This window comes from Oryx dammah, unplaced genomic scaffold, assembly GCF_014754425.2.
Source record: "Oryx dammah isolate SB20612 unplaced genomic scaffold, SCBI_Odam_1.1 HiC_scaffold_27, whole genome shotgun sequence".
NCBI classification, from domain to species: Eukaryota; Metazoa; Chordata; class Mammalia; order Artiodactyla; family Bovidae; genus Oryx; species Oryx dammah.
This window is the reverse complement of record NW_024070211.1, coordinates 104,380,482-104,394,099: the sequence shown is the minus strand read 5'-3', so window position 1 is coordinate 104,394,099 and position 13,618 is coordinate 104,380,482. Positions and strand designations below refer to the sequence as shown.

At 37.8% G+C, this 13,618-nt stretch overlaps 1 protein-coding gene across 4 annotated transcripts in view; it reads left to right on the top strand.

Moving 5' to 3' along the window:
- The window catches only part of COBLL1 (cordon-bleu WH2 repeat protein like 1), a 169,038-nt gene that overhangs the window by 123,192 nt on the left and 32,228 nt on the right, over nucleotides 1-13,618 (top strand). The gene's annotated exons all lie outside the window — the stretch shown is intronic.

Here is a 13,618-nt window from a genome sequence, read left to right as displayed (position 1 = left end):
TTTTAAGTAACTGTGATTGAATATGAGACCATATATTTTGTTGCTTGGAGTTGACAATTGTTCTAAGTAACTTTGAGAGCAAATTTTATTTTGAGGTGTTGGAGAAACTCAGTTTTCTTGTGTCTAGTTGAAGGATTTTGTTTCTGCCTTAGTTAGTGAATTCAATGCTCAAGAGATTAACCCTTCTAAACTAATAAACTTTTTTGTATTTTCTTAATCTTAGAGATATTTTAACTATAGTTTTAAATTGTAATTTATAAACTGTCATGTGTTTTTAGAAAGTAGCAACTGGATTAGATAGAAATGAATTTAAAAAATGCTGAAACTCAGTAGTTACTTGGAAAGTCATTTATTAAGCTGTCTTATTATTTCTATAAGGCTCTCTTGTCAAATGGCTGTGGTATAAAATCTCATCTTACACATCAGGAGGATAGTTATTTTTTTCAAATTATAGAATCATTTACTACAGAGTTTTCAAGGGCAAATGCTTAGTGGTTGGGTTCAGTCTTTAAAAATGTGTGAGAGTGTATAGGTCAGGCAAGAGGAATCCTGTTGAAAGATGCAAGCAATGTGAGGACTGTTGGTGAGTCTGGGCATGCGCAAGAAACAGAGATTGAAACTGAGTGAGAGAAGCAGGGACCCCACATCAGGGTCAGAGACTTCATTCTGTGACCATAACTAGTTTGCACTTCTTCATAGCAAGTCATTTAAAAGGTAGCACTTTCAGGATCATTTTATATTTTTAATTACCATAAAACTGCACTGTAACAGTAAAAATTATTACACTCTTGAGTGGTTACCAATCTGTCTTTTCCTTTATATAGAAATACATCTTAGCCCCTGCTCACAAACCTTTCCAAATGACTTCATCCAATCTATTACAGTAAACCTCTTTTGTGTTTGGAGCCTGAAGAGGTCTACATTGTCTTTCTAAAAGTCAGCTTCTTAAAATTCTAGGCTGTACTACCAGTGACCTCACCAAAAACCATTTCTTTTGATTCTCACTCTCTGTTCTGTGACCAGTTGATGCCCCCATGTTCAAGGCTAATTTTTTTTTTTTTAGTTTGTTGCCTTTGGAAATTTAGACATTTTTATATGATTTTCTAATTATTTTTTCCTTTGATCTGGACATCTGGTTAGTTCTTTGATGTATTGTTTAGCAGGATCTGGAATTATTTATTTTTCCCTAGAGAAGCTGAAAAATCATTTTTAAAAATTTATTCATTACAAAAATTTCTTAACCGTGAAGCTGTGGTTCTCTGTGTGAGTATGTGTATGAGTGTGTGGACATGCACACATGCATACTCCTGAGTTCATGCCTTCCAAGGCATCTTACCACATATTGCCTTAACTTCTTCGCCATATTCAATGGGATGGATCACCCTTTGGTCTTATTTTTTTCTCTCTTCTGTGGCCCTAATTCTCTTCTTATAGCTCAGCTCTCTCTTTCTCTCTCTTTTTTTTTTTTTTTTGTCACAAGTTCTTTATCCGTTTTCTAAATTTGGAGGTACCTGAATCCATGATCTAAGTCTATGTTTACTCTTTCAGAGAAAACATCTATTCTTTGTTGAGTTTTCAGCTGTAGTGTTTGGAATAATGTCCCCCTCAAAAAAAGTCCAAGCCGAAGATCTAGAGATGAGAAAGTCCTGGGCTTAAGTTGGGCCCGATCCAGTGACTGGTGGTGTTACAACAGCAAGAGGGGAATGTTGTTTAGTCGCTCAATCCTGTCCTACTCTTTGTGGCCCCCGGGACTGTAGCCCACCAGATACCTCTGTCCATGGAATTTTCCAGGCAAGAATACTGGAGTGGGTTTCTATTTCCTTCTCCAGGGGATCGTTCCAACCCAGAATGGAACCCACATCTCCAGCACTGGCAGGCAGATTCTTTACCCCTGAGCCACCAGGGAAGACTCAGGCACAAAGGCACAAAGGTGAGGTCATGTGACGACAGATGGAGATTGCAGTGGCACTGCCACAAGGCAGGGAATACCAGGAGCCTAGAGGAGGCGAGGAAGGACTCTCCCCACTGACTTCCGAGGGGTATGGTCCTGTTGACACCTGATCTCAGAACTGCAGCAGAACACATTTTTGTTGGTTGAAGCTGCCCAGTCATGGTCATTTGTTCCGGCAGTCTAGGAAACGAATACATCAGCTTTGTATTCCAGTCTCAATATCGTTCCACTTGCAGTTTGAACTCATGGTTGCTTATTGACTCCTCACTGCCTGATTGTTGCTTAGCCGTTAAATCAGGTCCAGCTCTTTGAGACCCCATGAATTGCAGTATGCCAGCCATCCTTGTCCTTCACTATCTCCTGAATTTACTCAAACTCACGTCTGTTGAGTCAATAATGCCATCCAACCATCTCATCTGTCACCCCTTTCTCCTTTTGCCCTCAATCTTTCCCAGCATCAGGGCCTTTTCCAAGGAGTCAGCTGTTTGTATCAGGTGGCCAAAGTACTGAGCTTCAGCATCAGTCCTTCCAATGAATATTCAGGGTTGATTTCCTTTAGGATTGACTGGTTTGATCTCCTTGTTGTCCACGGGACTCTCAAGAGTCCTCTCTCGCACTACAGTTCGAAAGCATCAATTCTTCAGCATTCAGCTTTTTTTATGGTCCAACTCTCACATCCATACATGACTACTGGAAAAACCATAGGTTTGACTATACAGACCTTTGTCAGCAAAGTGATGTCTCTGCTTTTTAATATGCTGTCTAGGTTTGCCATAGCTTTTCTTCCCAGCAGCAAGCTTCTGTTAATTTCATGACTGCAGTCACTGCAGTGATTTTGGAGCCCAAGAAAATAAAATCTGTTCCTGTTTCCAGTTTTTTCCCATTTATTTGCCATGAAGTGATGAGACAGGATGCTATGATCTTCATTTTTTTAATGTTGAGTTTTAAGCCAGCTTTTTCACTCTCCTCTGTCATCTTCATCAAGAGGCTCTTTAGTTCCTCTTCACTTTCTGCCATTAAAGTGGTATCATCTGCATATCTGAGACTATTGCTATTTCTCCAGGCAGTATTGATTCCAGCTTGTGCCTCATCCAGCCCGGCATTTCACATGATGTACTCTGCATGTAAGTTAAATAAGCAGCGTTCCTATCCCAGCTTTGAACCAGTCTGTTGTTTCATGTCCAGTTCTAACTGCTGCTTCTTGTCCTGTATTCAGGTTTCTCAGGCAACAGATAGGGTGGTCTGATATTCCTGTCTCTTTAAGAATTTTCCAGTTTGTTGTGATCTGTACCATCAAAGGCTTTAGCACAGTCAATGAAGCAGATGTTTTTTGGAATTCCCTTGGTTTTTCTGTGATCCAGCAGATGTTGGCAATTTGATCTCTGGTTCCTAAATCCAGCTTGTACATCTGGAAGTTCTCAGGTCATGTACTGCTGAAGCCTAGCTTGAAGGATTTTGAGCATACTCTTGCTAGCATGTGAAATGAATGCAGTTGTGCAATAATTTGAACATTCTTTGGGATTAGAATGAAAACTGACCTTTTCCAGTCCTGTGGCCACTAATGCATTTTCCAAATTTGCTGACACATTGTGTGCAGCACTTTAGCAGCAGCATCTTTTAGGATTAAGAGCTCAACTGGAATTCCATCACCTCTACTAGCTTTGTTTGTAGTCATGCTCCCTAAGGCCCACTTGACTTCACACTCCAGGATTCTGACTCTAGCTGAGTGACCACACCATTGTGGTTATCTGGGTCATTAAAACCTTTTTTGTACAGTTCTTTTGTGTATTCTTGCTCCTCTTCTTAATCTCTTCTTCTTCCTTGAGATCCTTGCTGTTTCTGTCCTTTATTGTGCCCAATTTTGTATGAAATGTTTCCTTGGTATCCCCAGTTTTCTTAAAGAGATCTCTAGTCTTTCCCATTCTATTGTTTTCCTCTATTCCTTTGCATTGTTTGCTTATGAAGGCGTTCTTATCTCTTCTTGCTATTCTCTGGAACTCTGCATTCAGCTAGGTATCTCTTTTTCTTTCTCCTTTGCTTTTTCTTTCTCTTCTTTTCTCAGCTATTTGTAAGGCCTCCTCAGACAACCATTTTGCCTTCTTGCATTTCTTTTTCTTGGGGATAGTCTTGGTCATCACCTTCTGTACAATGTTAAGAACCTCCATCCATAATTCTTCAGGCACTCTGTCTACCAGATCAAGTTCCTTGAATCTGTTCATCACCTCCACTTATAAGATTTGATTTAGGTCATACCTGAGTGGCCTAGTGGTTTTCCCTACTTTATTCATTCAGTTTGAGCCTGAATTTTGCAATAAGGAGCTGATGATCTGAGCCATAGTCTGCTCCTGGTCTTGTTTTTGCTGACTGTATAGAGCTTCTTCATCTTCAGCTGCAAAGAATATAATCAATCTGATTTGGGCATTGATCATCTAGAGATCAATGTATGTAAAATCAATCTCACTTATTTTTCCCAGTTTGAAAAGCTCAAGATGATCTCTGATGTTCTTTCTTTTTCTTTCCACATCCACTTATTCACTGTCTCTTTACAGGGTCTCCTTGTCCCTTTCTTGTATCCCCTCTGCTAAAGCCATGCCTCAGGGAAGTCCAGGGGCAGGAATGTAAGGAGAAGGTCAGTACTTAGCTTGTCTTGCCCCTTTTCGTCTTCACAATATGAAGGACATGGCAAGCTGCCACATTTATATTTTATAATTGTCACTTTTCAGTTCAGAAACTTTGGATAGATGGCTGTTATTTTCCAGGCATTTAAGGCCCTCTACACAGTGTGGTGGGTATGAAAGGCTCGACACACATCTCCCCTCCTCTCTCCCCTTTCTCTCTTTCTTTCTAGTTATTTTGAGGTATAACTGACAAATAAGATTGTAAGCTATTTAAATACATTGTGGCAATTTGAAATACATTGTGAAAGAATTCTATCTATTTAATTAACATGTCCATCACTTCACATATTATTGGGGTTTTTTTTGGTATGAACATTTAAGTTCTATCTTAGCAAATTTCCATTATATAATACAGTGTTGTCAACCATAGTCACTATGTTTCCATTAGATACTCAGATCTTATTCATCTTCTAATTGAAAGTTTGTCCTCTTTTATCAATTTCTGTCTATTCCCCCATTCCTCAGCCTCAGGTAACTTCTACTCTGAGTTTGATTTTTAGATTCCACATGTAAATGAAACCATGCTATATTTGGCAGTCTTTGGCTTATTTTGTTTACTGTAATGCCCTGAAGGTCCATCTATGCTGTTACAAATGGCAGGATTTCCTTCTTTCTCATGGCTGAATAATATTCCTGTGTGTGCGCATATGTGTATCATATATATATACACACACACACACATATACGTATTTAACATAATCATAATCACATCTTCTTTGTCCATTTATCCATACATGGACACTTAGGGTGTTTCTATGTCTTGGCTATGGTGACATGGGAGTGTAGGTATCTCTTTAATATCCTATTTTTGTTTCCTTTGAATACATATCCAGAAGTGCAATTGCTGGATCATATGGTAGTTTCTATTTTTAATTATTTCACTGACCTCCAAACTGTTTTCCAAAGTGACTGCACCAATTTCCGTTCCTACCAAGAGTGCACAAGGATTTTCTTTTCTTAACATTCGTGTCATTCTAACAAGTATGACATGGTATCTTACTGTAATTTTGATTTGCACTTCCCTGATGATTAATGATGTTAAATACCATTTCTAATACTGATTGACCATCTGTAAATCTTTGTAAAAATATTCAGTTCCTCATCCCGTTTTTAAAATTGCATTTGTTAGGCTATCAAGTTGTATGAGTTCTTTATATATTTTGGATATTAGCCCCTTACCAGATACATGATGTGCAAATACTCCCTTTCTGCAGGTTGTCTTTTCATTTGTTGGTGGTTTCTGTTGCTGTACAAAAGCACAAGGTTTTTTTTTTTTTTTTTTTTTTAATGTTAGCTCCTCATCATTTTCAGTATACTTCTAACTCTAACCAGAAGATTTGACATCACTTGTGCAAAAACCATGTTTCCTATGCTTTTAGAATAGAGTAATTCCCCCAGCTTCATCTTTATTCCTCCTCACTCATTCAAATTATAACTTTCCTTTACCTGCTTCATGGACAATTTTTTAAAGATTCCAACATGGGATGATCTTACTTTCTCTGAATTTGTCTCTCTTGTGTTTTTATGTTTCATTTTAATTTATGTATACATTTAGGTAGTATCATATATATCCTATGATATATATTTCTAAAGATGAAAAGGAAAATACAGTGAAAATTCTCCATTCCAACCCTGCTGCCAGCCAAATTCTTATGCCTAAAGGCAACCAATAACACTCTTGTGTATTCTTCCAGCCTGACTATATGTATATATATTCAAGTCAGTATTCAACCTACATATGTTTTTAATTTCTCAGCCAGTCATATGCTACATGTATTATGTTATACCTCACTTTTTGGTACTAAATGATATATTTTAGATATCCTTATCAATACATAAAGGGCTTCCCTTTTTAAGGTTGCATAATATTCTATTGATGGATATAACATGTTATGTGATAGACACCCCATCCTCTAAAGATAAACATTGTTTTTTTGTTTAAAGCTTATAACATTGTTAAATTCTCTCTTTTTAAATTCCCAACCAGAGGATGGGATTTGTGTTCCCCAGAGAAATTCTGTAACACAGTAGGTGTTCAAGAGAATTGATAAGTAAACTTTTAACCACAGTTTCACACAATCAGGTATGGGATATACAAAGAAAATGTCAAATAAAATTCTAGTATTTCATGGGTAGCTCTGGTAAATTTTAAGAAGTACTTGGATAACTTAAACATTGCTTACATTTACTTTTTAATAGTAACTGGCTCAAATAATTCTTGGCAATATTTTTCCTAAGCTTTTACAAAGCCAGAATTTTGGCAAGGTTGTGTTAAAAGCTTAAGGACCAACAACTAAAATGTAGTGTGCATTACATAATGCATATAAATGAAATTCACTCTTGAATTGAAATTTTTTTATAGCATCAGATGAAAATATTCAGGAAATTCAGCAAAGCATATAGTCATAATCACTGTAGACATTTTATATCTGTTGTAACAATTTAGTTTAGAATTTGAAATTTTAAAAAGGCACTATTTTTACTGCCTAAAAGCCTAAAAGTAATACCAAGCTGGGAAAGATTACTGGAAAAAAATAAACGACAAAATAATTTCCAAGTCGGTGAAAATTTTGGATACATCCTTGTCCTATGATTTTTATTGTTTAGGTGGTAAAATAAACCACAAGGGTGCGCTGTTTAACAGAACTATAGCGTTCTGATTTTTCCAGTCTTTTTCCCCAAAGCATCCTTTGAATAAAGCAGAAAGAAAATATTGGAACTAGTTACATTATATTAGAAATAGCAAATGCTTATCTCTTGTGGGTGAACTACCAGGAAACAGAGCTAGAGAGAGAAATAACAGTAATGTGTGAGAAAGTGATTTATAGTTAGCACAGTTTTATTCATTTTGAGTTTTTATTTTAATGTTCTTTAGTAATCACTGGTATTCTATTTGCCTTAGGCTTAGAGATAAGTCAGTCTGTCTGTAGCCTGGAAAAAATGTTGCTAACCACACCTATTTAATACTTTTTGGCAGTCTATATTTAATAATTTGCCTCATTCCTCTAAGGCATTTCTCAGTACTGGCAAATTAAGGTATTTGGATAGTGATTTTGGAGCATCAACTGAAAATATTCACATCAAAGGCTGTTGATTTTCTGAGCTAATTTTGGCAACCAGTCGTGCAGTTTCCAAAGAGAACTCAATGATGATCCTAGTTTGTAAAATAATTTATCCTAACCTTTTGGGGGAACATTTCTGCATCTAAAATTCTTTCGATCCATCTAAAGCATATATTTTAAAAGACTACACAGTTTACTGGCACTTCTACAGTGTCATTTTCCTTGTAAAGGTGAAATACCTTGTTTTCTATGGAAATGTTCATTTGGAAGAGAAAACTATCCAATTAGAAATTTTCTGGCAGTTTTACTTGTTTCTTTTAAAGCAATTTTTGAATATGATTCTGCCTGAAGATGTGAAATGCCATTTGTGCAACAACATATGTAGGAGCTGGCCCATGCTGTCATTTCATGGACTAGATCACATGTATCACTGCATAAAATGCATATAATTTTTAAAATAAGGTTGTCCTTGACTTCATACATGACAGAAGTCAGAAATGCAGTGATATTGACTTAAAAGTGACTTAGAGTTCTGGGACTGAAACTAAGTTCAGAAATCCAGTTTCTGGCCTATGTCTGCTGACCAAGTATCTCTGAAGAGCACATTTAATGAAATCAGCGGCCAAAGGACATCCTAGTATTATTGACAAGTTAACCTTTTGTGCTTATTTTACATTTGAAGAAGCGGAAGGAGAGTTGGACAGAAGCTGTAGTAATCTTGACCCATAGAATCCAAAGAATCTTTTGGAGAATTCTTCATACATTTGGTGTGACTTTGCTGCTTGGATGTGTGTGTATACAACAGAAAACTGCTTTTCACCGCTACCAGCATGACATCTCATTTTCTTTAGGATATTGACTTTTGGCTGGAAACATAACAAGGAATGCTTTTGACTGGGCATTTCACTTGGTCTCATTTTGCTTTCTGCTGCAGACAAACACTCAAATGTTGAGAAACTGAAATTCTTTGCCATAGTCTTATGCAACTGAAATATAATACCTAGAGTGTTAGTTTTTTAACAGCTGATTTGTTTTTTTTAAATACTTGACATTTTTCATCTTTTACCCAATTTCATCTTTTAATATTTATCATGCTTTACAAACAGATGAGAGATTGTCATACGTTTATGAAATGTGCAAGCATATATTTGGTCTTGCTTCACTTAATGAGTTTAATCTAGTCATTTTATGCAGAGTCATTAAGGTTGTTGTAATAGAGCATATAAATTTTCAGAAATATACCCCTTTCTAATTTTTTTCTCCAGGTTATCTCATAACATTTGATTTTCACCTCCACTTTCCACTTATGATATAGAAAGTGGACCACACATATAATTCTCCAATTGCCTAGGAACAGTGGTTGCCATGGCATTTTCAGCTTGATATACAGTATACAGCTGTCTGTACTTCCAAAAATATGACTTGTTTCATTCAGTAGAGAAATGTACCAGCACAAATATTTAATATGCTTGCTTTTTTAAGGTTTTCCCAGATACAAGACATACTTTGCATTGTACTTTTCATCAGATCTTGAAAGAGTCATAATCACACAAGGGCAGAAATAATGACTAATGTTTATATAACATTTGCTAATATTTCAGACAAGGATCACTTTATTCATTTAATGCTCATGACAGTCCTCTGAGCAATTACTTTTTAAGTTTCTGCCAGCTTTACCTCTGACCTAAATGCAGATAAGCACATTATAAAGTTGCTAAATTTTAAAGAACAGTACTATTCAAAGAACAATAGGTCATTTGTGGAATTAGTGGGGATTTCACTTCCTTATCTAGTTTGCCTCTCTAAAGTACATATTCTGAGTTAATAAAATATCATTGAGAGACTACCCTGGTGGTCCAGTGGTTACAACTCTGCCTTCCAATACAGGGGGCACAGGTTCAATCTTTGATCGAGGAACTAAGGTCTTGCATGCTTTAGGGTACAGCCAAAACTTTTTAAGTATCATAGAAAATAATCAGTGTTAGGGGTCTTCCTTTACAAGTTCTTGTAGGACAAAGCTTTCTTAGCCTTTCTACCACCTTGATATTTGGGACCACATGGTTCTAAAGGCATGCCTTTCTCTGGTCAGTCAGTCAGGTCAGTCGCTCAGTCATGTCCGACTCTTTGCGACCCCATGAACTGCAGCACACCAGGCCTCCCTGTCCATCACCAACTCCCGGAGTTCACTCAGACTCACGTCCATCGAGTCGGTGATGCCATCCAGCCATCTCATCCTCTGTTGTCCCCTTCTCCTCCTGTCCCAATCCCTCCCAGCATCAGAGTCTTTTCTAATGAGTCAACTCTTCACATGAGGTGGCCAGAATACTGGAGTTTCAGCTTTAGCATCATTCCCTACAAAGAAATCTCAGGGCTGATCTCCTTCAGAATGGACTGGTTGGATCTCCTTGCAGTCCAAGGGACTCTCAAGAGTCTTCTCTAACACCACAGTTCAAAAGCATCAATTCTTCAGCACTCAGCTTTCTTCACAGTCCAACTCTCACATCCATACATGACCACAGGAAAATCCATAGCCTTGACTAGATGGACCTCTGTTGACAAAGTAATGTCTCTGTTTTTCAATATGCTATCTAGGTTGGTCATAACTTTTCTTGGGGTGGAGAGAAGCTGGCCCCTTTCCTGGAGCTTCAGTAATAAAAAGGTGGGGTTACTTGGATAATGCCGGCCATACAGTCTGAACTCTCTTCTGGGATGAACTGAGTTAGTCCTAGTTTGTTCCCTTGATTGCTCCTTTACTCTGGTAGGGACCCCTAATTCAGTTACCTATAGAGTATTCTCCTGCCGTGCCTCTAGACATCCCTCTGTCTTGATCACTATGACCACAGAGAACCAGTTACCACCGTCCTCTTTTTAACTTGATCCTGATCTCTGCTTTCTCCTGGGTTCATCTTGTCTTTTTTCATTCAAGATATACTACTTAGGCCCATATCTTCAGGCATTTAAAAAATTAAGGGATTATCACTAATAAGACTTGACTATATACTTTCTCAAAGTATTGGAGTGTTGATAAAATGGAAGCAGATTGCCTGCGGGACAGAAATATAAAACCCTTGCAAGAACAGGTGTAACACAGGCTGTAAAATTTGTGTTTTAGTTTTATTCTGATATGTGTGGAGAGGGCTGGAAAGAATTATTTTGTGGCAGAAGAAACCCTAGCCTGGCTTGAGAGAGACTCTTGGATCTGCCAGAGGTCTCATATTCTTCTTTGTTTTGAGGTTATTTTTCTCATTGTCTTCATCATCTTCTACCTTGAAGGACAAGACATTGAACTTTGTGGTTAGGGTTTCTCCTCTGTAGAATAAGGTTTTGTAACAAAATTTCCAAAAGTCTTTTTCAACACTAGTATTATAATATTGTTTTTTGTTAAAGTTGTTGTTGTCATTTAAAATCGGGCTTTAACAAATGAAAGTGCTCTGTTGCAGGGGTCTTTGGTTTGGTCAGTGTTACACTAGACAGTGATATCTAGTCTTGGTATTACTTATCTAAAGATTTTTGAACCCTGAAGGAGGATAGCAAAATAAATCATGGGCTAACTGAGATCTTTCTCCCTGAACTCGTGATTATAACACAAAAAGCCGACACATGTGTTTTGGGCATCCCTTAAAAGAGGCTGAAGGTCATAAAATTTGAGGAAGGTATGTTCAGGTTAATGAGTCTGTTAACCAGACAACACATGTTATTATCACTGACTAACAGTGAGTTTGCCACTGTTATGCCAGAAAATTTGGAAAACTCAGCAATGGCCACAGGACTGGAAAAGGTCAGTTTTCATTCCAATCCCAAAGAAAGGCAATGCAAAGAATGCTCAAACTACTGTATAGTTGCACTCAACTCACACGCTAGTAAAGTAATGCTCAAAATTCTCCAAGTGAGGCTTCAACAGTACATGAACTGAGAACTTCGAGATGTTCAAGCTGGATTTAGAAAAGGCAGAAGAACCAGAGATCAAATTACCAACATCTATTAGATCATCGAAAAAGCAAGAGAGTTCCAGAAAAACATGTACTTCTGTTTCATTGACTATGCCAAAGCCTTTGACTGTGTGGATCACAACAAACTGTGGAAAACTCTTCAAGAGATGGGAATACCAGACCACCTGACCTGCCTCTTAAGAAATCTGTATGCAGGTCAGGAAGCAACAGCCAGAACTGGACATGAAAAAACAGACTGGTTCCAAATAGGGAAAGGAGTACGTCAAGGCTGTATATTGTCACCCTGCTTATTTAGCTTAAATGCGGAGTACATCATGAGAAACGCTGGGCTGGATAAAGCCCAAGCTGGAATCAAGATTGCTGGGAGAAAAATCAGTAACCTCAGATATGCAGATGACACCACCTTTATGGCAGAAAGCAAAGAAAAACTAAAGAGCCTCTTGATGAAAGTGAAAGAGAAGAGTGAAAAAGTTGGCTTAAAACTCAATATTCCGGAAACTAAGATCATGGCATCTGGTCCCATCACTTCACTTCCCATCACTACATGGCAAATAGACGAGGAAACAGTGACAGACTTTATCTTCTTGGGCTCCAAAATAACTGCAGATGGTGATTGCAACCATGAAATTAAAAGACGCTTGCTCCTTGGAAGAAAAGCTATGACCAACCTATTCAGCATATTAAAAAGCAGAGAAATTGCTTTGCCAACATAGGTCCATCTAGTCAAAGCTATGGTTTTTCCAGTAGTCATGTATGGATATGAGAACTGGACTATAAAGAAAGCTGAGCACCAAAGAATTGATGCTTTTAAACTGTGGTGTTGGAGAAGATCTTGAGAGTCCCTTGGACTGCAAGGAGATCAAACCAGCCTATCCTAAAGGAAATTAGTCCTGAATATTCATTGGAAGGACCCATGCTGAAACTGAAACTCCAATACTTTGGCCACCTGATACAAAGAACTGACTCATTTGAAAAGACCCTGATGCTGAAAGATTGAAGATGGGGGGAAAAGGGGACGACAGAGGATGAGGTGGTTGAATGGCATTACCGACTCAATGGTCATGAGTTTGAGTAAACTCTGGGAGTTGGCGATGGACAGGGAGACCTGTCGTGCTGTAATCCATGGGGTCACAAAGAGCTGGACAAGACAGCGACGGAACTGAACAGTGAGTTAAAAACTAGATGATTCTAAGACAAATGCTTTGGTAGGCTTGGCCACTCAGAATCCTCTGAAGAGATTTAACTTGTTAGTAACTCTAAAAGTCACAAGTGAAAGGTGGTGGTAGTCATTTAGACACCTGTGAGTGGATCAGCTCTAATCTCATTGCTACCTCTTGTAGAATTTATTTCAGGGGATTGATAGAAACACTATTAAAACTAGCAGAATGGATGCCTGCTTATATAGTGTGGATTTGAGAGCTCCAGGCTCTGAGACTGCTTCCCTATTTCTCCTTTCCCTAATTATAGTTGTCTGATACCTGGAATATCACCCCTATTTCTTATACTCCTTCACTGATATGACTTTTTAAAATGTAAGTTGATTAAAGCAAGCTTAGACTTTCAGTGCTATCAATGAAGGATCTTAAAACAGGATTACAGAGAGAATAAAAAAATAGAATATATAAGTTCTAAGTGTTTAGGAGTCTTGACAAAGTGCTGCCCAAGGGGGAAAAGGGTATAGAAAAGCAGGATTCAAAGAAGCAAAGTAAACTTGCTCTAGACCCACCAAGCGTAGCATGCTGTGTGAAAAATCGTCATGTAAGAAACTGGCATGTATGCTTTCATCCAGTGCAAGTCAAAGCTTGTGTGCATTTGTCTGTGTGAGTGTATGCAGATATAAGGTAAAGGTTGGACAACAAAATTTCCAGGAGGTAACCTGTATTTACTGAGATTTACAGTGATGTTTCTTTTGTTTTTTTCCTCATCAACATATGCACTGTTTGAATCTCATCAACATATGCACTGTTTGAATCTCAT